The sequence below is a fragment of the Eptatretus burgeri genome, chromosome 1, assembly GCF_056783735.1.
Source record: "Eptatretus burgeri isolate ZD-2024b chromosome 1, Ebu_testis_v1, whole genome shotgun sequence".
In the NCBI taxonomy this organism is placed as follows: domain Eukaryota; kingdom Metazoa; phylum Chordata; class Myxini; order Myxiniformes; family Myxinidae; genus Eptatretus; species Eptatretus burgeri.
Window position 1 is genome coordinate 12,422,989 of NC_140961.1, and position 27,174 is coordinate 12,450,162.

General features: G+C 45.6%; 2 long non-coding RNA genes across 2 annotated transcripts in view; both read right to left on the reverse strand.

Moving 5' to 3' along the window:
* Window positions 1-364: 364 nt before the first annotated feature.
* On the reverse strand, window positions 365-20,216 carry LOC147033879 (uncharacterized). The gene is made up of 3 exons (XR_015055815.1): window positions 13,981-20,216; window positions 5,528-6,653; window positions 365-1,347 (listed from the first exon to the last, which is right to left on the reverse strand). It is a non-coding gene; the product is annotated as an uncharacterized LOC147033879 (long non-coding RNA).
* A 213-nt stretch (window positions 20,217-20,429) lies between these two features.
* LOC147033880 (uncharacterized) overlaps window positions 20,430-27,174 on the reverse strand; it is an 86,716-nt gene continuing 79,971 nt past the window's right edge. The window contains exons 3-4 of the long non-coding RNA XR_015055851.1: window positions 26,615-26,677; window positions 20,430-20,642 (exon numbers count right to left, since the gene is read on the reverse strand). This is a non-coding gene — a long non-coding RNA (uncharacterized LOC147033880). The remainder of the gene's footprint in view (window positions 20,643-26,614; window positions 26,678-27,174) is intronic.

Below are 27,174 nucleotides of genomic sequence, written 5' to 3' on the forward strand. Positions count from 1 at the left end.
GGAGAAGGTTATGAGATGAGATAGCACGATTGGATAACACTGAGTATCCTTCACAGAGACATTTATTATACGGTGATCTACTGGGAACATTGTCATAAAAGCTAAATGAAGAGGAAAGATGTGCTGCACAGCACTCACTGCCAAGGATGAAAAGTCTAATTAAGATGATTATTTCAAGTGCTGTGTGCAATACAGGACATGATGATAATTATAATAGACTATGTTGTATAATATATATCTGTTTGGATATCCTTCACCAAATGGTCAGTTAGGTAGAATCCATTTATTAATTATTTCTGTGTCTACTCATCATGTTTAGGCTGAAGGAAGAAGCAGCAAGTTTTCATTCCATGACCAACACAACCATTGTGCTGCTTGTTTATTAAAAATATACTACATTAGCAAAGTCTTGGAACAGCACACTCAAGCTTGTAATGAATCCTCCTGACTTGTGCATGCATATTGGAAGCAGGATTAGCTTTATAAATTATAAAGATGTACAGAAGGTATTGGGATTCAGATGAGGTGCACAGGATGTGCCAAGTTTTGCATGCTCCATCTCATGGTGGTGCTTTGTCAGGTCCCTCTCTGCTGTATCCTCCCATCACATTCCCTCCCTCACCTCAAATGGAATCTTTGCACTGCTCGAACTAAGGCAGAATGTATCAACCTGGTATTTGCCAACAAATCTCGTGTTGTCACCCCATATCCTACCCTCTCCACATATTACCCCCTTATCGCTACTCTCTACTGGGCTCTGTGTCCTCACCCGAGAAGGTATAGAAGGCTCTGTGTATCCTCGTCCTTGCTTCAGCATTAAGGCAAATGAAATGGTCCCAAATCATGCTCTGCTGCTCTTGGTTGTCCTCTGTCGGAGCATTTCATCGTGTCCTCCTCTGACCACCTCTCTGCTGCTTGAAAGTCTGCAAACATCACTTACATTTCAAAGAATGGTGCAAAAAAACAGATTCTCTCAACTACCGACTACTCAATTAATGAGCTCACTTAAAATTATAAGCAAAGTCATCGAATCCATCATTACTGTCGATGTCAATTCTGACCATCAGTTTGAATTCTGGCACAGTCACTCAAGTCTGGATATGTTCTGTGTGTCTCACTGCACTCGCTTGAGGAACTAAATCTCAAATAAGAGGACAGGACCATTTCCTTAAACACCTCTCAATCATTCAACATGATCTGGCATCCTGCTCTGCTTTACAAACTTGCTGCCTGAGGCATAAAGGCCACATTCATACCTGGGTTTCTCACCTCCTCCAATTGTGTCGTCAACATGTTGCTGTCAATGCAAACCCAATAGTCTCTTCTCCCAAAGGAGGCTGCAGTGTCCTGAAGAAGTGCATTGTGCCCAGTGTTATTCCTCATTCGCATAAATGGCTACTGCTATGGCTATAAATACAGCTATGTATTTATAGCTATGGCTATAAATAAATGGCTATAAATACAGAACAGCTCGTTCTGATATAACCGTGGTGGAGGCTGACATGGATGAGAGGTGTTGGGTTAAATATTTTAATAGTGCATTACATGTGTGTTTCCCAATCGTGCTGTTCATATTTTAAGAGTGCTTTAAATGCATGTTTCCCAATCGGCCCGTTACCAGATTTTGTCGCAGGTTGTGACTACAGTGCGGTCATTCTTGTCTCAATGTCTGGCTGCCTGGCAGTCAAAGAAATTTGAAAATCATTCCAAACAGGAAACTTACTGTTTTTAGTGATGGCATAAAGGACACAAACAACAGGCACGAATAAATCACGTAACATGTTAGATGGGGTGGTGTAAATGATGCTGCATCAATGATGATAAACTTCTGGGAATTTTTTTTCTACAACTCTTAAAATCTTTTTAAAAATTATCTCAATTGAATTATATACTTGAACACTAAAAAACACAGATCGCCATTTTGGCACTTTCAAAAACCTTTTGTTCCGCAGTACTTGGACAATTACATAATTTCGACCAATCAAATTTGCTGCTCGCAGACCCTGCTCATGCCTTTTTTTCTCAAGACTGCATGGGCTAAGGTGTTCTATGACCTCTCGATTTGAAAACGTGATAAAAGCAGTATGTTTGGCATGTGTGCTCATGGGCTTTCATCTAAGATTGAGACCAATTGCGGATATTTCCCCAAAGTGCCAATTTCTGTAATTTCAAAATGGCTACGATAAAATTTTTATGTCATATCTCGGGCTTAAAGCCACGTCGAAAGTTGATTTTATCGTGGCTAAACTGACATTTTCAGGGGCAAGGAAATGCATGGTGATGGTCTGGGCTCATTTTAATGCAGCAATCTTGGATTCAAAATGGCACCCATGGGAAATCAGGCTGAATTTACCACATCAAAGCTTCTAAGTCATGTAGAAAAGAATTTTAGGATACACACTCACAATGCAATGCAGTTACATATAGATTGAAATTTCTGGCAGGCATCAGAGTCAAATAGGATACTATAATTTTACTTGTCTACTTCTCACTCATATTTATAGCCAAGGTATATAATAGCAACATAGTGATCCTTTTTGATATATTTGACTTTTCTTTTTGATAAGCATTAATACATATAGAACAAGCAAAAGAGGACATAACATGTCAGAGCCCCTGTTGATTCAGTAATTTTGCTATGCGGAGTTAAAGTACAACTAAAATGGCCGCCAGTCTACCAGTCGGCCATCTTTGATCAGGTCGCAAAATAAAGTGAGGTGCATGTGTATGCCGTCAAGTACTGTGCTTGTGCCAAGTTTGAACAAAATCAGACCATGCATGTCTGAGAAATGGTTGGGGGTTCACATTTAAGTCACAAAATGGCCACCATTCAGCTACAGTGGGGAGAACAAGTATTTGATACACTGCCGATTTTGCAGGTTTTCCCACTCACAAAACACGTAGAGGTCTGTAATTTTTATCATAGGTACACTTCAACTGTGAAAGACGGAATCGAAAACAAAAATCCTGAAAATCATATTGTATGATTTTAAAATATTTAATTTGCATTTTATTGCATGAAATAAGTATTTGATACATCAGAAAAACAGAACTTAATATTTGGTACAGAAACCTTTGTTTGCAATTACAGAGATCAGACGTTTCCTGTAGTTCTTAACCAGGTTTGCACAGACTGCAGCAGGGATTTTGGCCCACTCTTCCATACAGATCTTCTCCAGATCCTTCAGGTTTCGGGGCTGTCGCTGGGTAACACAGACTTTCAGCTCCCTCCAAAGATTTTCTATTGGGTTCAGGTCTGGAGACTAGCGAGGCCACTCCAGGACCTTGAGATGCTTCTTACAGAGCCACTCCTTAGTTGCCCTGGCTGTGTGTTTCAGGTCGTTGTCATGCTGGAAGACCCAGCCACGCCCCATCTTCAATGCTCTTGTTGAGGGAAGGAGGTTGTTGGAAAAGATCTCGCGATACATGGCCCCAACCATCCTCCCCTCAATACAGTGCAGTTGTCCTGTCCCCTTTGCAGAAAAGCATCCCCAAAGAATGATGTTTCCACCTCCATGCTTCACGGTTGGGATGGTGTTCTTGGGGTTGTACTCATCCTTCTTCTTCCTCCAAACACGGCGAGTGGAGTTTGAACCAAAAAGCTCTATTTTGGTCTCATCAGACCACATGACCTTCTCCCATTCCTCCTCTGGATCATCCAGATGGTCATTGGCAAACTTCAGACGGGCCTGGACATGCGCTGGCTTGAGCAGAGGGACCTTGCGTGCGCTGCAGGATTTTAATCCATGACGGCGTAGTGTGTTACTTATGGTTTTCTTTGATACTGTGCTCCCAGCTCTCTTCAGGTCATTGACCAGGTCCTGCTATGTAGTTCTGGGCTGATCCCTCACCTTTCTCATGATCATTGAGGCTCCACGAGGTGAAATCTTGCATGGAGCCCAGACCGAGGGAGATTGACTGTTATCTTGAACTTCTTCCATTTTCTAATAATTGCACCAACAGTTGTTGCATTCTCACCAAGCTGCTTGCTTATTGTCCTGTCGCCCCTCCCAGCCTTGTGCAAGTCTACAATTTTGTCCCCGATGTCCTTAGACAACTCTCTGGTCTTGCCTATTGTGGAGAGGTTGGAGTCTGATTGATTGAGTGTGGACAGCTGTCTTTTATGCAGATAACGAGTTCAAACAGGTGCAGTTAATACAGGTAATGAGTGGAGAATTGGAGGGCTTCTTAAAGACAAAACTAACAAATCTGTGAGAGCCGGAATTCTTACTGGTTGGTAGGTGATCAAATACTTATTTCATGCAATAAAATGCAAAATAATTATTTAAAAATCATACAATGTGATTTTCAGGATTTTTCTTTTAGATTCTGTCTTTCACAGTTGAATTGTACCTATGATAAAAATTACAGACCTCTACGTGCTTTGTAAGTGGGAAAACCTGCAAAATCGGCAGTGTATAAAATACTTGTTCTCCCCACTGTATCTTGGATCTGCTCAAAAAAATAATGGATGTGCATATATAAGCCATCATTCTTTATCTGTCTGCCAGGTTTGAACAACATCGGTAAATGTATGTCTGAGAAATCGTTGAGGACGTGATCAACATCGGTTTTTGTTTTTTTTACAACTAAAACGGTCGCCAGTCGGCCATCTTTGATCGCATCACAAAACTAAATGATGTGCATATGTATACCCTCATGTGTTGTCTTTTGGCAAGTAAGAATAAAATCGGTCCAAACATGTCTGAGATATGGTTGCGAACGCACGCATACACAAACACGAAAATCGAGACCAAATGCATAAGCCCCTTTTTCGGACTAAGTCCAATGGGGGCTAATAAATCCTGCACATAATCAGCACGTCTATCATCAAAATATCGCCTGTATTTTTGGTATCACAACATCATAACATTAAAATAAACACCAAATGCATGAATCCCAATCAACATGTCAGATGACATTTAGTGTTGGCCGGTAATTTCCTACACAATAACATCGGGCTGTGCATCACAGAGAGGCTCTGTAGCATTTGCAAAGTTCTGTGCAAGCTTTTTTTGCAGCCACAGAGAATTAGCTCATGACACATCTTAGGTGCTTCTGGCAGAGTGGTCCACATGACCATAATTTCAAGCCTCAGGGAAGTGAACCAGAATTTGAAATTATGATACGTCACAGATTGCTCATTTGTCCTAGACGTGATGTCCATTGCATCACCATTGAGATCTGAATATAACCGATAGGCTTTTCTTTGTAGAATATCCAGTGCACATGCAATGACTTGGTGGGCATGGTGTTAACATGTAACATGTGAAGTCTCCAGCACTACATCTGCCTTTCCTGGAGTAGTAATATCCACTTGAACTATTGCACTGTTGCAGAACAGCAAAATGAGTACCAGATTGCTGGTCGCAGGGCATTGTATCAGTGACACAGACGTGCCCCCAGAAATGATGCAGCCAAGCAGCAGCTACAGACTGTATATGCTTCAATAAAAAATGAAAACCCATCATGACAATATACTTGTCCTCTCCCTATGAGTCAGCCTTGCTCCATTGGATTTGTTTACCTATTGCAAATAAAGGCTGGTCCATTGCAATAACAGGTATTTGTCCAGGATTGATGTGGTCTACTGCTTCCTTGACTTCCCTGATGAAATGTGGGATAAGTGATTGAGAATGGTCATTTTCATTGAAAAGTGGTGGCAAGGCAGTTGCATAAAGCTGCATAAACCAATCAAGAAAAGCTACACAATGTAAGCACTTTGCTGGTTCAAACCATAGCTGGGTTCCTCGACAGCTGCAAACATTCACAAGTAGTACATGAGAATCCCAATGGTACACACTTCCTCAGCCACCAAACCAGTTTCATTTTTTATTGGTGAATCATCAGTGACAGACTAGACAGAAACGTGCACCTCCATGGCTCCCTAGCGTGTACCCCATGAAATGCTTGGGAGCATGTAGCTTTTCTTGTTTGCTTTATGCAGCTTTCTTTGGCTGGAAGAGCATGGGGAACATTTTTGGTGCTGCCTAAGAGTGAGAGACAACAAAGCATCATCTATCACTGGACATACATTCACTCTGCAGGAAGATATGAATGATAAAAATTCATTATCTTCCAAAATTAATGACACAAGATTGATGACAATGCCAACAAATTATAAATCGAATATATGGTTACAAATAAATAACCCTACATTTTTTTTTTCGGACACATAGCCGAGGCTCGTGGAAGAGCGAGTACACCGAACTGATCCGGACATAAAAGGATGCACAATGAACAGAAAAAGGGGGGACGGGGGGGGGGTGGACACCAACAACGGAGTCGAAGGCCAATATAGAGGAAGACTTAGACAAACAATGGGTGTGGGGAGGAATAGGGGGCAGGAGAGGATGCATGGGGTGGACATGATGCTGCATGGGCCATGAGGTGAACAAGATGGATACAGAAGGAAACTCCAAGGAGGGAAAACTCGAAATTTGGATGGAGGAGGGATTGGGTTGGGGTGTGGGGATGGTGGTGAAGAGCTGCCTTAAGACCTGGAGGGAGGAAGTAGATTGAAGAGGATGTGGAAGTTGGTTACACAGATGGGAACAAAGAGGAACAAATGAGTGGAGGTGAGCAGTGATCCTGGATTTTGGGAATTTCACGAGAAGAGGGCTGATGGTGGACCGTGTGTGCATTGCAGAAACCTGTGGGGTGGGGGGGGGGGGGTGGACGACAAAGCACTGAAATTTGATCAAGGTCTCCTACGGAAAAGATGTGAAGCCTGATGTTTAAACTGTTTGCACTTTGCCATCGCCTGGGATAGGTACAATGTAAGAGGTAGCATATGTGTGAAGTTGACTGCACATTTATTACGAGATCAATTCCTCTCCAGAGCTATGCATTTATCAGCTTTCCAGAGGAAATTAGAGTATATTATTGAAAGAAAATTAAATATAATGGTAATATTATTTACATATTTATCATGAAACTGCAATTGGTACACAACTCCACACAGCTACTAATGTAAGATCAAGTCATATTTCACATCACTAGATCACAATAATGCTTCCCATGATGTGCACATCCTTTCGGAGTGTAATCTTCGAGTGCGCAGTGGCCACGTATTGTATCATCAAACAATCCAATTGGATTTTTTTTCCGAATTTTTTTATGTTGGAATACATGGTCCATAATATAACCCAACTTGTACTTATTATTTGCCATGTGGGAAAAAGGTAGACCGTGTAAGCCAAGTCAGAAACTGGTCTTGGCACGGTCCTCCAGGGGTCCAATTGATCATCCCGAAGGAATTACCTGCCGCAACCCCAACGGTCTGAATGACCTCCTCATTGTGACTCAATTATAAATATTGGTCAGGCAATGAGCTCTCACAATTGTCAATGAAAATATCTTAATCGTAAGTTCAAATGTTTCTCATGGAGGGGGACATGACATGAAAACAAGAGAGACGGAACAGGTGGACATGAGAGTCTTGAGAAAAAGGACGTGGGAAGAATCTTTTAAACTCCTGCTTTGCATTTCTGACCACGATCTATATTTCCTACGAGCTGCAATTGTATCTGAATGTGAGAGCGCAGAATATGTGGATTGTAAATTGTGAGCGGAAAATTTGATTGGTGAAGATGGTGTAAAATGGCATAATATTTTATCCAAGCACCGCAAAACTGAAGGTTTTCGGGAGTACCTAGAAGACGATTTGTGTTCTTCGGTGTTCAAGAATATAATTAATGGAAATAAGGTAAAGGTTTTAAAGGTTGGGAGAAAAAAAAACGTTTTTCAGAAGTTTACCGCTATTGATGCATCGTCTTTTACACCACCTTATTTTGCACGTTAAACTTATGTTTTCATGCCTGATGCTTGTGTCCTTTGTGACGTCCCCAAAAACAATGTTTCCTGTTTGGAATCATTTTCAATTTTTTTTTTGACTGCCAGACACACAGAGTAAAACTATTACGTTCCTCCTCTTAGTACTGCAGCATAGCAAACCAATTGTTCGACTTTTCATAAAAGCACCAAAATTGGTACATATGTTGACTAATGTATTCTGAACAATTCTGGATATGGAGCCACTCGAGATTTTGCCTTGGTCAGCTTTGGCGGCCATTTTGGAAAATGGCCGCCATTCTACTTTAACAACATGGGATATCTGTCATTGTTATTCTCTTTGTGGGCTTCTCAGAGGTGATAAATATTCCATGTGATGTGCATTTACAAAGGAAAACAATACAAATGTCATTTGTGTTGATTTATTATATTTCCAACCATTGTATTGGGGAAAAATGGTCATTTTTGGGAACTCGTTTGGGATAGCTACAAAGATGGCTCCTTGAAGACGGTGACAAGGGAGAAACGAGGAAAAGGGGTGCGACGGCGCGTGTTGAGCACTGCAGCCATACCAGGAAACTGGCAGAGTTTCCTACGTGTCAACGCAAACAAGGTGGAGCTCTTCACCTTCCTGTCCGATGTGCTGGTGCAGTCCTTCCATGACGAGGCAAAGTAGCTGGTAGTCACTGATTGTGAAGCAGTCATCTGCCTTCTAAGGCAGGAAGATGAAAGCTCTCTGGCTCCATGCGGTCAAGAAGAGGCGGACACTCGCATCATGCTACATGTGGCCCATGCTGCAGAACATGACCACCATCGGATTCAAGTTCGAACCGTAGACACTGACGTCGTCATCTTGGCAGTGATTGTAGCCCAGGCACTACCATGCGTGGATGAACTCTGGATTGCCTTTGGGACGGGCAAGAACTACCGCTACATCCCTCCCCATGAAATAGCTGCCTCCCTCGGTCCACAGAAGGCACGTGCCCTCCCTGTCTTCCACGCCATGACCGGATGTGACACAGTATCAGCATTCGTGGGGCATGGGAAGAAATCTGCCTGGGCCACATGGAACTCGTTTCCAGAACTGACAGATTCTCTTGTGACCCTGACCACCACGCCAGTCAACATCCAGGATGACACAATGCACTGCATTGAAAGGTTTGTGGTGCTCCTCTATGACCGCACCAGTCCATATACGGACGTCAACGAGGGCAGAAAGAAACTTTTCGTCAAGAGGAACTTCGTCCAGCGCATCCCACCTACCTACGATGCTTTGGAACAGCATGTGAAGAGATCAGTCTTCCAGGGTGGCTATGTCTGGGGGCAGGTCTTGGTCCCTCAACCTGTGCTTCCATCACCAACAAGCTGGGGCTGGCGGCAAACAGAGGATGGGTCCTATATGAACCGCTCTGGACTACACTCCCTGAGGCTTGAAAATGCTGCTTCGAGCTGGTGTCGTGCGGCTGAAAAAAAGGCTGTAGAAACTGCTGCAAATGCAAGAAGGCTAATCTGCAATGCACTGGACTGTGTGCTTGGGAAGGAGAATGCCAGTAGACAGACACAGTAGACACAGACTGAGATATGGGCCTGGCTTAGAATGTGCAAATGCAAAGTCGCATTGCTTGTAAAAGTGTTGACTTCTTGATCCAGAGCCAGTACACTTGAGCTCAGAAACTCATATTGTACTCGACTGATGTATGCGTGTACCATGTGTTCTGGTAGAATGGTAGTAGACAGTAAACCGTAGCCGCTTCAAAGTGAAGTGTGCAATAATTTGACTACATTTTCTGAGTTTGTCATTATCACGATTATCAGTTCCCTTTTCAAAATATAGTAAAGTACGTAATCTATAATGCAATTTTTGTTGATTCCAACCCCATTGAATGTGATGAATATCATTTGACTCTTGTTCTCCAGGCAATAATGGGTACGTTTCAGCGAAAAGTTTCAGGAGAGCAGCAATTTACAAATCAAATAATGCCTTTTTTTACCGAAAATACTGGCTCATAATATTTGAATACGCCTTCTCATGGTCAATTTACTGAATTTTACACTTTCCTTATATCTACCACCAATACAATAAGAAAATAAGAGCATATAGCCAATTTCGCTAAAGTAGAATGGCAGCCATTTTGGAAAATGGTCGCCGAAGCTGATAATCTCGGGTGGCTCAATATCTAGAATTGTTCGGAATACATTATTCTACATGTGTACCAATATTGGTGCTTTTATGCAAATTTGAACAATTGATCTGAAATATCAGACTACGCTGCAGGAATATCTGTGTGCATGTGCAATCAGGACGAGATTCCGTACAATTTGCCAAATTCAGTCAGCATTGCAAACTGCAGGTTCTTGTTCCGAATGATGTTCTTATTTTTGTTCTACAATGTTCAAAATATAAAATTTAATTGAAATTAAGTAGTTCCTCGATCTTAGTCTGACGTCTGGTGACAGACAGACAGACAGACAAAGTGAACCAATTTCTTAGCCACACTTTTTGCTTCGAGCGTGCGGGGAAAAATAAACAAAGTTATGATGATGTTTATGGCCCTCACCAAAAACCTCAAGCGACTGGAACTGCACATGCTGGAATTAATATGATGGCAGATAGCCGGCTAAAGGATACATTTGGACAAACCAACATCTGAGCGGTTGACAACATCTTTATTCCATGCTTGTTCTAACATGCCAGTTATAGAACAGAATTGTCACTAATTTAATCCTCCAGGCATCCGAGTTAAGTCCAAAGGTGGTTCGGCAAACATGGCAGGTACTCGATGCACATGCAACTTTATCGAAATATATATTTTAACAAATCACAAGACACAGCACAGAAACCCAAGATACAAAGAGAAAATTAATCAAAACAATCATACAAAACTTAATAAACTAGGAACCGAAATCCCGAATATGCACGCGCGCGCGCGCGCACACACACACACACACACACACACACACACACACACACACACACACACACACACACACACACACACACACACACACACACACACACACACACACACACACACACACACACACACACACACACACACACACACACACACACACACACAACTACCACTCACAATAAATTGGGTGAGTGATGGAGAAAAAAGAAGCTGGGGTGAAGAAGCTCCAAGCAACACAGCAGGTGAGTTGGACCAAATAGGAGTATGCAGGGAACTCATGAGGGCAGAAATGTCACTGCAGCCGGAAACAAAGGCCAAGAGTGCACATCCCTACATGCAAGGGTCCAAGACCAAGAGTGCATGTCCCAGTGTGCAGCATGAGACCAAGACCAAGAGCGCATGTCCCAGCATGCAGCAAGAGACCAAGACCAAGAGTGCAAATCCCAGCATGCAGCAAGAGACCAAGACCAAGAGCGCATGTCCCATCGTGCAGCAAGAGACCAAGACCAAGAGCGCATGTCCCATCATGCAGCAAGAGACCAAGACCAAGAGTGCACATCCCAGCATGCAGCAAGAGACCAAGACCAAGAGCGCATGTCCCATCGTGCAGCAAGAGACCAAGACCAAGAGTGCACATCCCAGCATGCAGCAAGAGACCACGACCAAGAGCGCATGGCCCATCATGCAGCAAGAGACCAAGACCAAGAGTGCATGTCCCAGCAATGAGCAAGAGACCAAGACCAAGAGCGCATGTCCCATCGTGCAGCAAGAGACCAAGACCAAGAGTGCACATCCCAGCATGCAGCAAGAGACCACGAGCAAGAGCGCATGGCCCATCATGCAGCAAGAGACCAAGACCAAGAGCGCATGTCCCATCATGCAGCAAGAGACCAAGACCAAGAGTGCACATCCCAGCATGCAGCAAGAGACCAAGACCAAGAGCGCATGTCCCATCGTGCAGCAAGAGACCAAGACCAAGAGTGCACATCCCAGCATGCAGCAAGAGACCACGACCAAGAGCACATGGCCCATCATGCAGCAAGAGACCAAGACCAAGAGTGCAAATCCCAGCATGCAGCAAGAGACCAAGACCAAGAGTGCACATCCCAGCATGCAGCAAGAGAACAAGACCAAGAGTGCACATCCCAGCATGCAGCAAGAGAACAAGACCAAGAGCGCATGTCCCATCGTGCAGCAAGAGACCAAGACCAAGAGTGCATGTCCCATCATGCAGCAAGAGACCAAGACCAAGAGTGCACATCCCAGCATGCAGCAAGAGAACAAGACCAAGAGCGCATGTCCCATCGTGCAGCAAGAGACCAAGACCAAGAGTGCACATCCCAGCATGCAGCAAGAGACCACGACCAAGAGCGCATGGCCCATCATGCAGCAAGAGACCAAGACCAAGAGCGCATGTCCCAGCATGCAGCAAGAGACCAAGACCAAGAGTGCAAATCCCAGCATGCAGCAAGAGACCAAGACCAAGAGTGCACATCCCAGCATGCAGCAAGAGAACAAGACCAAGAGCGCATGTCCCATCGTGCAGCAAGAGACCAAGACCAAGAGTGCATGTCCCATCATGCAGCAAGAGACCAAGACCAAGAGCGCATGTCCCAGCATGCAGCAAGAGACCAAGACCAAGAGCGCATGTCCCATCGTGCAGCAAGAGATCAAGACCAAGAGTGCACATCCCAGCATGCAGCAAGAGACCACGAGCAAGAGCGCATGGCCCATCATGCAGCAAGAGACCAAGACCAAGAGCGCATGTCCCATCATGCAGCAAGAGACCAAGACCAAGAGTGCACATCCCAGCATGCAGCAAGAGACCAAGACCAAGAGCGCATGTCCCATCGTGCAGCAAGAGACCAAGACCAAGAGTGCACATCCCAGCATGCAGCAAGAGACCACGACCAAGAGCGCATGGCCCATCGTGCAGCAAGAGACCAAGACCAAGAGTGCAAATCCCAGCATGCAGCAAGAGATCAAGACCAAGAGTGCACATCCCAGCATGCAGCAAGAGAACAAGACCAAGAGCGCATGTCCCATCGTGCAGCAAGAGACCAAGACCAAGAGTGCACATCCCAGCATGCAGCAAGAGACCACGACCAAGAGCGCATGGCCCATCATGCAGCAAGAGACCAAGACCAAGAGCGCATGTCCCAGCATGCAGCAAGAGACCAAGACCAAGAGTGCACATCCCAGCATGCAGCAAGAGACCAAGACCAAGAGTGCATGTCCCAGTGTGCAGCAAGAGACCAAGACAAAAAGCACATGTCCCAGCATGCAGCAAGAGACCAAGACCAAGAGCGCATGTGCCATCGTGCAGCAAGAGACCAAGAGCAAGAGCGCATGTCCCAGCATGCAGCAAGACACCAAGACCAAGAGTGCACATCCCAGCTTGCAGCAAGAGACCAAGACAAAGAGCGCATGTCCCATTGTGCAGCAAGAGACCAAGACCAAGAGTGCATGACCCATCATGCAGCAAGAGACCAAGACCAAGAGCGCATGTCCCATCGTGCAGCAAGAGACCAAGACCAAGAGTGCACATCCCAGCATGCAGCAAGAGACCAAGACAAAGAGCGCATGTCCCATTGTGCAGCAAGAGACCAAGACCAAGAGTGCATGGCCCATCATGCAGCAAGAGACCAAGACCAAGAGTGCATGTCCCAGAATGCAGCAAGAGACCAAGACCAAGAGGGCATGTCCCAGTGTGCAGCAAGAGACCAAGACAAAAAGCGCATGTCCCAGTGTGCAGCAAGACATTTCGTCCATTAGCGGGAGGGAAGTTGTGGGAGAGAAGAATGCTCCATCACTTCTTCCTGATAACGTCGTCTTGCCTCGTTCAATATGGGGGACAAAGAACAAGACAATCTAACCCAATCTAACCTAAAACAGACAGGGCTGGTCCCCATGGCAAACCATATACAGACACTTATCTCTAACATGTGTTCTTAATACATGTCCAAAAGTCCAACAAGCCAGGTGAATACATATATGATGTGAGCACCTCCAACTAACAACTGCCCCTTACTCCATAAACATAACAGTTTTCAATCGTTCATACGCATGTAATTGCAGAAGCATTACCACTCCCATTAACTGATTGATTGCACAATCGTTGTGATTATTATGATTGTGAGAATGCAGTCTCCCTTTGAGCAAACGTCGTTTGCCATTGTGCTGCTGCTTGGGGAATTAGCCCAACGTCATACCGATGAGAGCATATGAAGTCAGCCTCGACCTCCCAAAGTTATGGATGAATTGCACTTACATGGGGGCTCTCTCTCTCCCTGGTCGGAGAACAAGGATCATCATTAACCAACGCGGCCAAAGCAGTCTGGACATCCATCTGTCTCCGCAGGTCACCTCCTGTGAATACTCGAGGGGAATGGCAAACATTTGCTTCATCTCGGCTGCAAAGGTGATAATACAAAACAACAATGGCAGAAACACAAAGGGGGCTTCCAATGAACCGTTCTGCGAGACGAGGACCCTCTTCGGGTCTGGGATGAAGCCCCCTGTTGTTGGAATCAGCGTATCGAAAATTCTGCACACTATAATAGCAATGTGCCATGGTGGCTCTCATCATGAACCCATTACCATTCACTTATCCTTTCCCTGAACGCCTGTCACTTTCAATGCAAGGTCACACGGACAAACTCCTCTATCCACTGCTTGGAAGGTTTTGTGTTTTTTATTTTTTTTTTAACAACCTGAGCGGTTCGAGTACTGTATATACACAGCTGTGTAAGAGGTTGGGGATGTCGTTTGGAACCATCATTATCCGTGTTGAAATCATTTTCGGTTGCCGGGTAAAGGTAGATTATATTGGTCCAATGATTTGTTATCAATTAAGTTACTCATTTATTGTATTGTACGATCTTGGTTTTGGAGATTTTGTATAATTCTTCCATTCTGCTCTTTCCTCCTGTCTTTTTTTTTTTTAAACGTGATGGATTATATGAGCCTAAGGTTCACGTGAGCTTCAGGGTACACTCACACAAGGTCAAGGTGTCTGTACTCAATTAGCAGAAGCACACCTGATTGGGTTTTAAGAACCTTTCTCCTGTATGTCTTGTGCCCATTCCTATCTGGATGCTCTTTCGTATGGAGCCTGTGGCTGCTGGTTGCATCATTTCTGGAAGCTGTGCCACTGCTGGAGTACCCCTGTTACCAGTAAGCAGGTACTCATTTCGCCGACCTCGGAAAGATGGACAGGCTGAATCAACCCACCTGGTGTTGCTTGCAGCAATCTGTTGACAATCCCCTATCTGTCGGATCCGGATCTTCAGCACTCTTGGTCTTGGTCTCTTGCTGCATGCTGGGTCATGCGCTTTTGGTCTTGGTCTGTACACTGGGACATACACTCTTGGTCTTGGTCTCTTGCTGCATGCTGGGACATGCGCTTTTAGTCTTGGTCTCTTGCTGCACACTGGGATTTTTGCCCCTAGCAATCAGCAATTTGCCCCTAGCAATCTGTCGATTGGGGCTTGAGCTCAAACCCAAGACCCTAAAGACCTTAAGCCAGCCACCATAACCGTTAAGCCAACACCAGGCTTTCCTATATGGACAGTTCGGCCTGACAAATGCACCACCAAAGCAGGATTTGTACTCACTTCGTAGGTGTGCACAGGATCTCTTTTAAATTACCTCTCAATTGCTGCGAATAATTACTTAAAATCCGAAGGGTTTAATTATCACACGAGGGTGAATGAAAAGGTCCCCCACCAATCATATTTCAAAGGTCTCACCCCCACCCCACTGCCCTGAATGCACTAGCACCATTCGGCACAGAGACTGTTGTCCTTTCTCAGTGCTTGCTGTGTTTCCTCACACCTCTGGAATAATATGTCACCGTCTTTAGCTTTTTGATAGATAGCAGGGGAAAGACTTTTTGACCTCTCTTATTATGGCCTACCAATGAACATTGCTTCCCGTGACGTCAGAGTGATATTGCAGCAACTTCATTCCCGTTCACCCACTCGTGCTCAGCAAAGGAAAGGAGATCTTTCCCAGCAAGCTTTGCAATCTCTCTTTAAAACACGTGAGTTGTGCCGTTTATTGTCATCACAATGCTGCATAGCAACATAATCGGTATTGTTTGTTTCGATTATAATCAGGTCGGGAATCGAACTTGGGGTATACAACTCAACAGTACGTGCTCTACCTCTGCACCATCATATCGGAAAAATTAACATTGAGTTTCTGTGTATTTGCCCCTAGCAATTTGCACTATAGCAGGAAAACTTCAAGCTTGGAAGCAGAAATTTTATAGAGCTAGAAATTGCTTGTGGACCTGTCACTTTGGCCAGAGCTGCCTTTAAATAATATCCAACTGGCAGCAAATAGCCCCCAGCCAACATCATCTACACCAGCAACCAGCAGCCTACATCATTCGTGGTTGGCCGCCTTCGATTGCTGACCATATCTCTTTCGTTTGTTGATAGAATCGGTGTTGTCAGCGTCTGCTGCATGTCTTCCAGTCTGAAAGTTCATGCCCGAGTAGCCTCACAGCAAGTCGGGTCTTATCATTCCTGCTGGATCAGCCCATGGTTCCACAGTTGGATCCTGGGGCTACAACCTTAGCGATTACTGCTAATGATGTGCCTCTGACTCCTTGTCAAATGACGGTGGTATAAGTGCCGAGACCAACGTGGTGAGATGTAACTATAACTCATTATATCACTGAAGGCTGTGCTGCTGTTCAGATTGTGTGACGTCATTTTTGCCATTTTCTAGATTCGATCCTTCACTCTGGCGTCATGGACCTTGAATTTGGTGAGTCGACAGGTAAACTGTATCATTTTGCTGAACTTGTTCTTTTTCATCCTTTTAAAAAAATCTGCTTCCAAGTAAAATTATTTGCATGATCATCGAATTAATGAAAGAAATACTTGAAAGCTGAATGAACAGCAGCAGAAGGACGTGACCGCAGGTCCTCATAGCATGGCATCACAACTCAATTGATTTATCGTTGTGTTTATTGGTTTATTTAACAATAATGAGACATATTCCTGAAAAAAAAAATCTTTCCGGCAAAGTTGGCGATTAATTGTCACCCAAGTCACATTTCCAGACCAGACTTGGTGATGTACCTGTAACGGTTAGAGCGTTCGCTTCGAGTCTGGGAGGTCGACAGTTTGAATCCCGACCGAGTCACACGAAAGACAAAAAAATATTGTCCGTGCTGATTCCTTGTTGAAGCTCCGCATTTAAAAAGGATAGGACAAACAATCTCGGCACAAGCTTTCATTGGCCTAAAGGCTTCTAGATGCGTTGAAGTTACTTGTAAGGAAACTCATCTAATAAATAAAGCTCATTCAAACCACTGACTCACTCAATGATATCAAAAGATCGGTACATTCCGCGTGACGTAGAAAGCTGAAAGTTTGTATGCCGATGGACAACAAAGCCGACACACTGGGGATACACCTTAGTATCACCTTGAATACACATATATTACACCTGAGGGGATACACCTTCGTGCACGTAAAACTGTAAGTGCACTAAGGGTGGACAAGGAGGCCGATGTGCGAGAAATCTGTGAGGGGGTAGAGCATCACCTGTGGTCAAGTGATTCTCGTCCTGCTTACAGGGGAGTTTGCGCATTGCGTTCCTCCAAGCCCATCCCTCGGTGTACTACAGTTCGAGCAGAAGGTGGTAGGCTCTTGACATTGGAGTTCAAAGTGAAGGCCCGCTGGGCCGGTTAATTTGAGCGGCTGTACCAAGCTGATCCACCATCTGTCGAGTTGGATGTTAGGGGTGTACAATCCCTGTTGCTGACCCTTCAATCAACTGTGATCCACCTTCGTTTGTGGAAACACGGGCTGCGGTGAACCGGTTGAAATGGGGGTAAAGCTCCTGGGATCTGTGGCATCCATGCTGAACTTCTCAAGGCTGGTGGAAATGCTGTACTTGTGTCGTTGAATGCAGTTCTGTGCTCTGCCTGGAACACAGGTATCATCCCAACTGACTGGAAGAGGGACCTTGTTGTCCCTTTCTGGAAAGGGAAGGGTGATCTCCAAGACTGCAATAACTACCGAGGGGTGATGCTGCTCTCAGTGCTGGGCAAGGTCTTTGCTCAGATAATTATTGATACGGTTCGTCACCATCTGCTTGAGCACCAGTGTCCAGAGCAGTCAGGCTTTACACCAAAGAGGTCAACGATTGACCGTATCCTTACTCTTCAGGTCCTCACCAAACGCAGGTGAGAGTTTCGGCAGGGGCTGCTTGCAGCCTATGTTGATCTCTGTAAAGCGTTTGATTCAGAGAATCGGGATGTCCTCTGGAGGATTCTCGGTCTTCCTGGGGTGCCACCAAAACTGACTGATCTGATGTCTGAACGATACTCTGGTACTGAGAGTGCTGTGAGATATGGTGGTACCATCTCTGACTTATTTTCAGTTGTTGCTGGAGTTCGTCAGTGGTGTGTACTGGCCCCCACATTTTTCAGCACTTGTAAGGACTGGATTCTAGGGAGGATGTTGGAGAGATCAAGCTGCGGTGCATCATTTGCGAATGTCAAGATCTCTGACCTTGATTTCGCAGATGATGCAGTCATCTTTGCGGAGACTCTAGATATCCTTTTGGGGGCCCTCAAGGTGCTGAATGAGGAGACAGAGCTGCTGGGATTATGGGTTTCCTGGGTTAAAACTCAGATCCAGACTTTCGGTGACATCTTGGATGCTGCTGTTCTGTCTGTGTCTGTTTGTGGTGAGGATGTTGAAGTCACGGAGAGATTCACTTACCTTGGCAGTGATATTCATATCTCTGCTGGCTTTGAGCCAGAGGTCAACAGACATCTGGGTCTGGCCTATGGAGTCATAGATTCACTGGATCATGGGGTGTGGTGCTGCCTTACCTGTGCGGGAGGATGAAAGTCTGAGTCTTCAGGTCCTTGGTCCTTCCAGTCTTGCTCTATGGATGTGAGACTCGGACTCTGACCAGGGAACTGATACGGAGACTTAATTCCTTTGGTACCAGGTCTCTTCGGAGAATCCTTGGCTGTAACTGATCGGACTTTGTGTCCAACGAGCGGTTGCTGACAGACTCAAATGAGATTTGTTACCTGTATTGTCCATGAGCGTCAGTCACGACTGTGTGTACATGTGGCTCATTTTCCTGACGCTGATCCTGCTCACCAGATTCTCTCAGTGAGGGAGCCTCGTGAGTGGTGGAGGCCAATGGGCAGACTACATGCTTCGTGGTTGCAGCAGGTTGATCAGAATCTCACAGAGATGGGGATGGGCCAGGCTTCTGCCTGGGGGATGGCCAGACGGAGGCCCCTGGAGTACCGATGGAAAGCGGATGCAGCGACTAGCCGCTCTGGCGCATCCTCCCATACCTGACCTGACCTGACTTGACACTGTGGAAAAAAAAGTCACAGAAAACATCCGTAAATGAAAATATAAATTAATTAAGAAAAAATAAACGAAAAAAATTAATCCAGGTGAGCGACCTGAGACGATGGGGAAGCATGGTAATTTTGTGTGCCGATGAACATCAAAGCCGATATACCAAGGTAAATCACAGAACTGTTGGAAAGCATCCATAAATAAAAATATAACTAAAATGGAAGGGCAGTAGGTAGAGTGCATACCTCCGCCACTTAATGCCTGATCCACGAGAACATATCGAGCCCAATACATTTTTGAAATATCATGCGACTCAGTACTACATCGTTTTTGGACCAATCTCTCAATGGTGAAGAATCACTTTGAAAATTAAATAATTCTCGTATCCAGATCCAGATTCGGATCTTCACCAAAAATCGAATGAATTAGTTCTTGTCACACACCCAATTATCGTGTGATATATCATTTTTAGCCCCATCTCTCAATGGTGAAGAATCACTTAAAAAATTCTTGTAGTCTGATCCGGATCCGGATCTTCACCAAAACTGAATAAATTCGTTCTCGTCACACATCCAACCTGTCCATCAAGTTTTGTCGGAATTCGTCCACAACCTTTTGAGATATCATGCTATATCGTCGACCAAGAATTAACAGGGTCCAACTACACTTTTTTAAAGTTTGAGAAAAATGAAATCAAAAATTCAAAGTGGAATTGCCGCTATCTCATAACATTTTATTTTCATATCGTGTGCTACATAACAGGTACATATAAAGGTTACATAAAATAATCTTACTTAGTTTCCTCTGTTGCCCTTCTACATGGATTTCTTCTAAATTTGAATGAAATGTCAGATAGACCCTGTTAATTCTCGGTCGACAATATGTCGGTTTAGCCCAATTTCTCAACGGTGAAGAATCACTTAAAACAATTCTAGTAGTCGGATCCGGATCCGGATCTTCACCAAAATCTAATCAGTTCGTCCGTTTCAAACACCCAACCTGTCCAAAAAGTTTCATCTGCATCCGTCCACAACTTTTTGAGATATCCTGTACACAAACAGACAGACAGAAAGACGTGAAAACATAACCTCCTTCACCTTCGGCGGCGGAGGTAATGCAAAAAAAAAAGAACAACACAAATGAAAATAATAAATGAAAATAATAAATGAAAAATCAAATGCAGGTGAGCGACCCGAGACAATGGGGAAGCATGGTTTGTTGTTACTTACAATGTGTAAGCATACCCCACCCATGTGTGTATATTTATATGTATGTATATATATATATATATATATATATATATATATATATATATATATATATATATATATGTATAAATATAAATATAATTCTAACCACTCACTGCCTGAATGACTGATATTAATGTTCGGTACCTTCTGGGTGACGTCAAAAGCTGAAATTTTGTGTGCTGACGGACGACGGACATCGAAGCCGATACACCAGGAAAAATCACGGAGTGCAGAAAATAAGTGCAGCCTTGTGCTCGCTGCAGGTGAGCAGCCCAAGACAATGGTGACAATGAGAGGTCATGCTGCAACTGCTGCTATTTATTATGTCCCTGCAAACAAAGAATGGTTCGTTATCACTTTCAATGTGTAGGCATATCCCACCAGTATTATTATATTAATATACCTGTCGCAGATATAACAGGTATGAAGTGCAGTCACTGTTACCAAACTGAGTCCATTGTTTGTTATTATTTATATTGTTGCGCAAATGGCCCTTAGTATGTTATTATATATAGGATTAGCCCAGATCCCCCATTAAATGCATATTTAGCCAGGTTGTTCGGTAATGGACGTTACATGTGTGTCAGGAGGTATAAGACGCTGTTTATTGTTCGTGTGGTGCAGGCCCGTCGCTAGGGGGGGGGCATTTGGGTGCAATGCCCCCCCATGGCGCATCTGGTGCCCCCCCACTTGTACACCACCCATTTATGCCCTGTTGCACCCTGTGAACAACTTAGTGTTTAAGGATGAGCGCCCACTGTGAACTCCTTGCTGTTTAAGAGTTCACCTGTGTGAACTAAAACCCTTATTCCAGGTGTTCAACGTGGTGAATAATAAGGCCTTCTTGGATAAACTGTTCTTTAATAATATCCTTCTTTGAATAACAGTCAAGAGATAAGGGTGCACTTCCAGCCTGGTGTTGGCGCAGTGGTTAGGGCAGCAGCTTGGGATCCAAGAGGTCCTGAGTTCAAGCCCCGTTGAGCCACTGAATTAATACACCAGGGGGTTGACTCAGCCTGTCATCCTTCCGAGGTCGTCGAAATGAGTACCAGTATACTGGGCCGGTGTATACCCCGGTTAAAATAGGTGTACCATATCCCTGTGTCGTAAGAGGTGACCAGGGTTGCGTCAGGAAGGGCATCCGGCGTAAAACATGTGCCAAATCACTATGCGGATCATACGGATCAGCCAAAAGAAGAAGAAGATAAGGGTGCGCTTCCCAGCGCATCTCCAAAAGCAATTGGCAAGACAATACAGTCCAAGACCACAAGATAAAAGATAATAACACAAGCACCAACGCCAGCAGCCAAGACCTCGTGTTGAATGTCGATGTTGTGGGTGGTGATATATATATATATCGTGGATCATTTAGTTTTAAGGAATAGCCAATCGGCGTCTTCGATATGGAGACCCGATTGAGCAGGTTACCTGATTGGTTGTAAGTTAGGTATAAATGTAATATAGTCATAATATGATAATATGATAAAGGAAAAGACATAAATTTACATTATTAAAGATGAAGTGCACGTGCACCACGTGACCTTCACAACCCGTCAACCCTCCATCTTACAAAAGTAATTTTATAATAAAAATTAAAAATATGTGTGTTTGCAATCGTGCTTACATTTCAAATTATGCAGATAAAGCCTGTTTTTGATGGATGGATCATTTAATAAATAAAACCGTCAACCGTCAAATGTCGCGAGTCGCGAGATTAGTGACACGAGTCACGAGGGACGAATCACAGAGCACGAGCTCGCAGCAGGAGAAAAAGACTTGGATGATGGATATACGAAAATGGCTCAGAAAAGGAAAAAATGCAAGCGACGAAAATGAAGAAGATGATGAAAGACATGTTGTGGGAGGAGTTGGAGGAGGAGGAGGAGAAGACGATCATGTCGATGAAATACCGACAGAAGCTGGCCAACCTGGCCAAGCCAGCAACGTCAGCCCTGCAGCTGGAGCCCGAGCGCAGACAGCCGAGTTTCCACGCTCAGCGGCGACCTCGGGGTCGGGTGTGACCGTCAAGCCGCTTCCCGATGATCTTGGAAGTGAGAGACCGAATCAAGTTGTTCTACAGCGGTACCCCGGCCATCTGTTGCAGAACAAGAGTCACTCGTTTGTGTCCTCGTGGTACCAGAATAATGAATGGCTGGAATACAGTGTGCAGACAGATGCAGCATTCTGCTATCCATGTAGGAAGTTTAACACCGCACGTGGCCCAGTGGACTCCACTTTCACAGTGCGAGGCTACCGGAATTGGAAACATGCCGTTGAGAAAAACAAGGGGTTTCACAAACACGCAACTTCAAAGGAACATTTAACTTGTGTTTTGAGGTGGAAGGAGAATGAGAGGCGCATCGATTGTGGTGAGGAGATTTCCACACTCCTCAATGCTGACCAGCTAAATAGAAACCGGTACTATGTGGCTGCTCTTATCAATGTTGTGGGATTTCTTGCCAAAAATCAGATACCTTTTAGAGGGAGCCTTGATAATTTTGAAGATATGTCAGACGGGCACAGTGGGCTCTTCCTCACACATGGCACACTACTCTGGTAGTGGTATCATCCCAGCCTAGGCTGGATGTTGGCAAGCTCAGGTTTGAGAGAGTAGCTGACAAGTTTGTGAACAGGCTGAGTGGACACTTGGGGGGTCTGGGTGTTTTGGGGGGTCCTGAAGAGTTGTGGAGTGACTTCAAGACCACCGTCCTTGATGTTGCCGATGGATGTCTTGGAACTCACCGCAGGGCAAAGAAGAATTTTGTCTCTGAAGGGACACTGGATACCATTGACCAGAGTCACAGGGCCAGGCTGAAAGGCAGAGCTGAGCTGTTCAGGGAGCTGAGGCGTAAAACTGTACGTGCACTGAGGGTGGACATGGAGGCCTATATGCGAGGAATCTGTGAGGGGGTAGAGCATCACCTGTGGACAGGTGATTCTTGTCCCACTTACAGGGGAATTCGCGCATTGCGTTCATCCAAGCCCATCCCTTGGAGCACTGCAGTTAGAGCAGAGGGTGGTAGGCTCTTGACAGAGGAGTCTGAAGTGAAGGCCTGCTGGGCCGGTTACTTTGAGCGGTTGTACCAGGCAGATCCCCCAGCTGTCGAGTTGGACGTCAAGGGTGTTACAATCCCTGTTGCTGACCCTCGAATCAACTGTGGTCCACCTTCGCTTGTGGAAACACGGGCTGCGGTGAACCGGTTGAAACGGGGCAAAGCTACAGGGATCTGTGGCATCCATGCTGAACTTCTCAAGGCTGGTGGAAATGCTGCACTCGTGTCGTTGCATGCAGTTTTGTGCTCTGCCTGGAACACAGGCATCATCCCAACTGACTGGAAGAGGGGCCTTGTTGTTCCTCTCTGGAAAGGGAAGGGTGATCGCTAAGACTGCAACAACTACCGAGGGGTGACGCTGCTCTCAGTGCCGGGCAAGGTCTTTGCTCGGATAATTCTTGATAGGGTTCGCCACCATCTGCTTGAGCACCAGCGTCCAGAGCAGTCAGGCTTTACACCAAAGAGGTCAACAATTGAACGTATCCTTGCTCTTCGTGTCCTCACCGAACGCAGACGAGAGTTTTGGCAGGGGTTGCTTGCAGCCTCTGTTGACCTCTGTAAAGCGTTCGACTCAGTGAATCGGGATGTCCTCTGGAGGATTCTTGGACTTCGTGGGGTGCCACCATAACTGATCGATCTGATGTCTGAACTCTACTCTGGTACTGAGAGTGCTGTGAAGTGTGGTAGTACCATCTCTGACTTATTTCCAGTTGTCACTGGAGTTCATCAGGGGTGTGTACTGGCCCCCACACTTTTCAGCACTTGTATGGACTAGATTTTAGGGAGGATGTCGGAGAGATCAAGCTGCAGTGCATCGTTTGGGAATGTCAAAATCTCGGACCTTGATTTTGCAGATGATGCAGTCATCTTTGCGGAGACTTTAGATATCCTTTTGGGGGCCTCGAGGTGCTGAATGAGGAGTCGGAGCCGCTGGGATTACGGGTTTCTTGGGTCAAAACTAATATCCAGGCTTTCGGTGACATCTTGGATGCTGCTGTCCTGTCTGTGTCTGTTTGTGGTGAGGATGTTGAGGTCGTGGAGAGATTCACTTACCTTGGCAGTGATATTCATGTCTCTGCCAGCTGTGAGTCAGAGGTCAATAGACGTCTGGGTCGGGCCTGGGGAGTCATGGATTCACTGGATCATGGGGTGTGGCGCTGCCGGTACCTGTGCGGGAGGACGAAAGTCCGAGTCTTCAGGTCCTTGGTACTTCCAGTCTTGCTCTATGGATGCGAGACTTGGACTCTGACCAAGGATCTGAGACGGAGTCTTAATTCCTTTGGTACCAGGTCTCTTCGGAGAATCCTTGGCTATCGCTGGTCGGATTTTGTGTCCAACGAGCGGTTGCTGAAAGAGACTTGGATGCGATTTGTTACCTGCATAGTCCGTGAGCATCAGTTGCGGCTGTATGGACATATAGCTCGTTTTCCTGACGCTAATCCTGCTCACCAGATTCTCTCAGCGAGGGAGTCTCGTGAGTGGAGGAGGCCAGTGGGCCGACCACGTGCCTCGTGGTTGCAGCAGGTTGACCATCATCTCAAGGAGATGGGGATGGGTCTGGCATCTGCCTGGGGGATGGCCAGACGGAGGCCCCTGGAGTACCGGCGGAAAGTGGACGCAGCGACGTGCTGTTCTGGCACATGCTCCCATACCTGACCTGACCTTCTTCTTCCTTCCCCTCTCCGGATGAGGCCCCTCCCAGTCGGCTGAGAGGGTGTGGCCTAGAGGAGCAATCGGCCGACAGGCGAGAAGGTGGGACGTAGAGCGTCGAAGTCGGGTGATCGGCAGTAGGAGAAACTGCATGAGGGTTTTTGCAATCAGCTTTTCGTAAAGAGTGAGCCGAAAGAAAGGCAAGGAAGGGACTGAATGAGGTCTGTCTGCCATCGGCTGGGAGAGGATCTGCCTGAGGTCGAGTGAGCGATCGGCGGTAGGAGGAACTGAACCTGAGGGTTAGGCTGCAATCTGCTTCGATAGGACCTGGCTGCTGTGTGAGTCTGTAGTCGGCTTCGAGAGGAGGTCATCGACAGGTTCAACCTGCATCTAACCACCGAGCCTCTGTCCCGGCTTGCGGCGCGGCTCGACACATTTGTCAATCCGCCTGCGGAACCCAGCACCTCAGTTTGGCCTGATCTGGTGGGCAGGCCGGGCCTGAACTTGTATGCTGGACCTTGTGAAAGGCCAGCTGGAGCATACCACCGTGGATCTTTTGCTCTGGTGCAGTCGACCTCGTGGGATCTGAACGCGCGAGAGTGCGTGCGTGAAGGCTGCGACACATGGACGGGCGCCATTTTGCCACGCGGCGTGTTTGGGCTTGGGCGCTCGAGTCCGTGGGCGTCGGCTTGTCGCGAGCCGCATTTGGGCCTTTGACACTTTCCTCTCATCCATGAAGCATCACCAAGTACTCTGTCTTGTCTGCATGCTGTCCATGTCTTGTCTGCATGTTGTTTAAGGTTTATCTTGTTGGGCTCCCCTTCGAAACCCGTAGCTCCCTAGTTAAGAACGGGTTATAGATTAATTATAACATTGTCGTGAATGCTTTGCTTGTGTTGTGTTCCCTGATGTGTCCCCAATAAATCTGGCTGATTCATATGAAGTTGCCGCTTTGAATTAATTCATGCCGCGCCGAGGAACGATCCGCTCCATTTGGATATAAAAACCAAAATGGTTACAGACTGGCTGAATTTGCTCGGTCTCTGACAAAACCAGTCTGTAACCGGGGTCTATTTCCCCAACTGGTAAGGTCCAGGGGTACGTTGGTATCGCGATTCGAGACGCGTGACCCGAGGCCTGTGCCGAACCAGCCGGCGTTATAACCCCAGAGACGGCGGTGGTTAGGGTGGCGCCAAATCTGTAACATTTGGCTGTCAAGAGTAGGGTGCGAAAACCCAAATGGTTACGGACAGTGATTGACATCACTCGTCCGAATCCCGCCACCGCCGGAATCCGTAACAATATTTATACAGTGGCTCACAGAACTTGTAGACCCGAATCATTGCACGTAAGATGTGACGAACAAATCAAAACAGCCTATGAGATTCGAACACCTGTCCTGAGCATCACGAGGCAAGGGTTCAGAGGGAATTTCCAAATACACCAATTTTACTAGCTCTGACAAAGCCTGCTGTGAGCTTAACGGTTAAGGTGGCTGGCTTAAGATCTTAAGGTCTTGAGTTGGAGCCCGTAATGTCGTTAAAATAACACCAGGTGGGTCGACTCAGCCTATCCTTCTGAGGTTGGCAAATGAGTACCAGAGTAATGGAAACAGGAGGCAGTGCTGTACTCCCAGCAATGATGCCACCAGCAGTCACAGGCTGCACATAAAACAAGAAAAAGAGCAATCAGAGATTGTACACTCTTGTTAGGACTTGTTTTGTGTGGTGTTTGTGTAGTGTGGTGTATTTTGTGTGGTGTTTGTGTACCAGTGTGTTACGTAATTTTATCAGAGACATAACTAGAACCACCACTTTATAACTGCTGGCAGTGATGACCGGCACCAAGACGACCCGCTTTGATCGGACACCTGACCCTGACCCATGACGTTTATTATTATTATTCAATTGAATTTAGAATGGGATTAAAATAAATTAAATTCAAATCAAATGGAAGACCAAATAGGTACAGTCCTGCATTGGAGTCATCAGAAGGAACCTGAACAAAAAAAAAAGCAAATATTAAGTCATCAGGAGGAACCTGGATAGGATTCTGGTTTCAGCTGCTACTCTACTCTCAAACCCATCCAAGCACAGCCAAGTGAGCCTTATTCAAAAAAATATAATATCACGGCTCTGATGCCAAGGTTAATCCACCC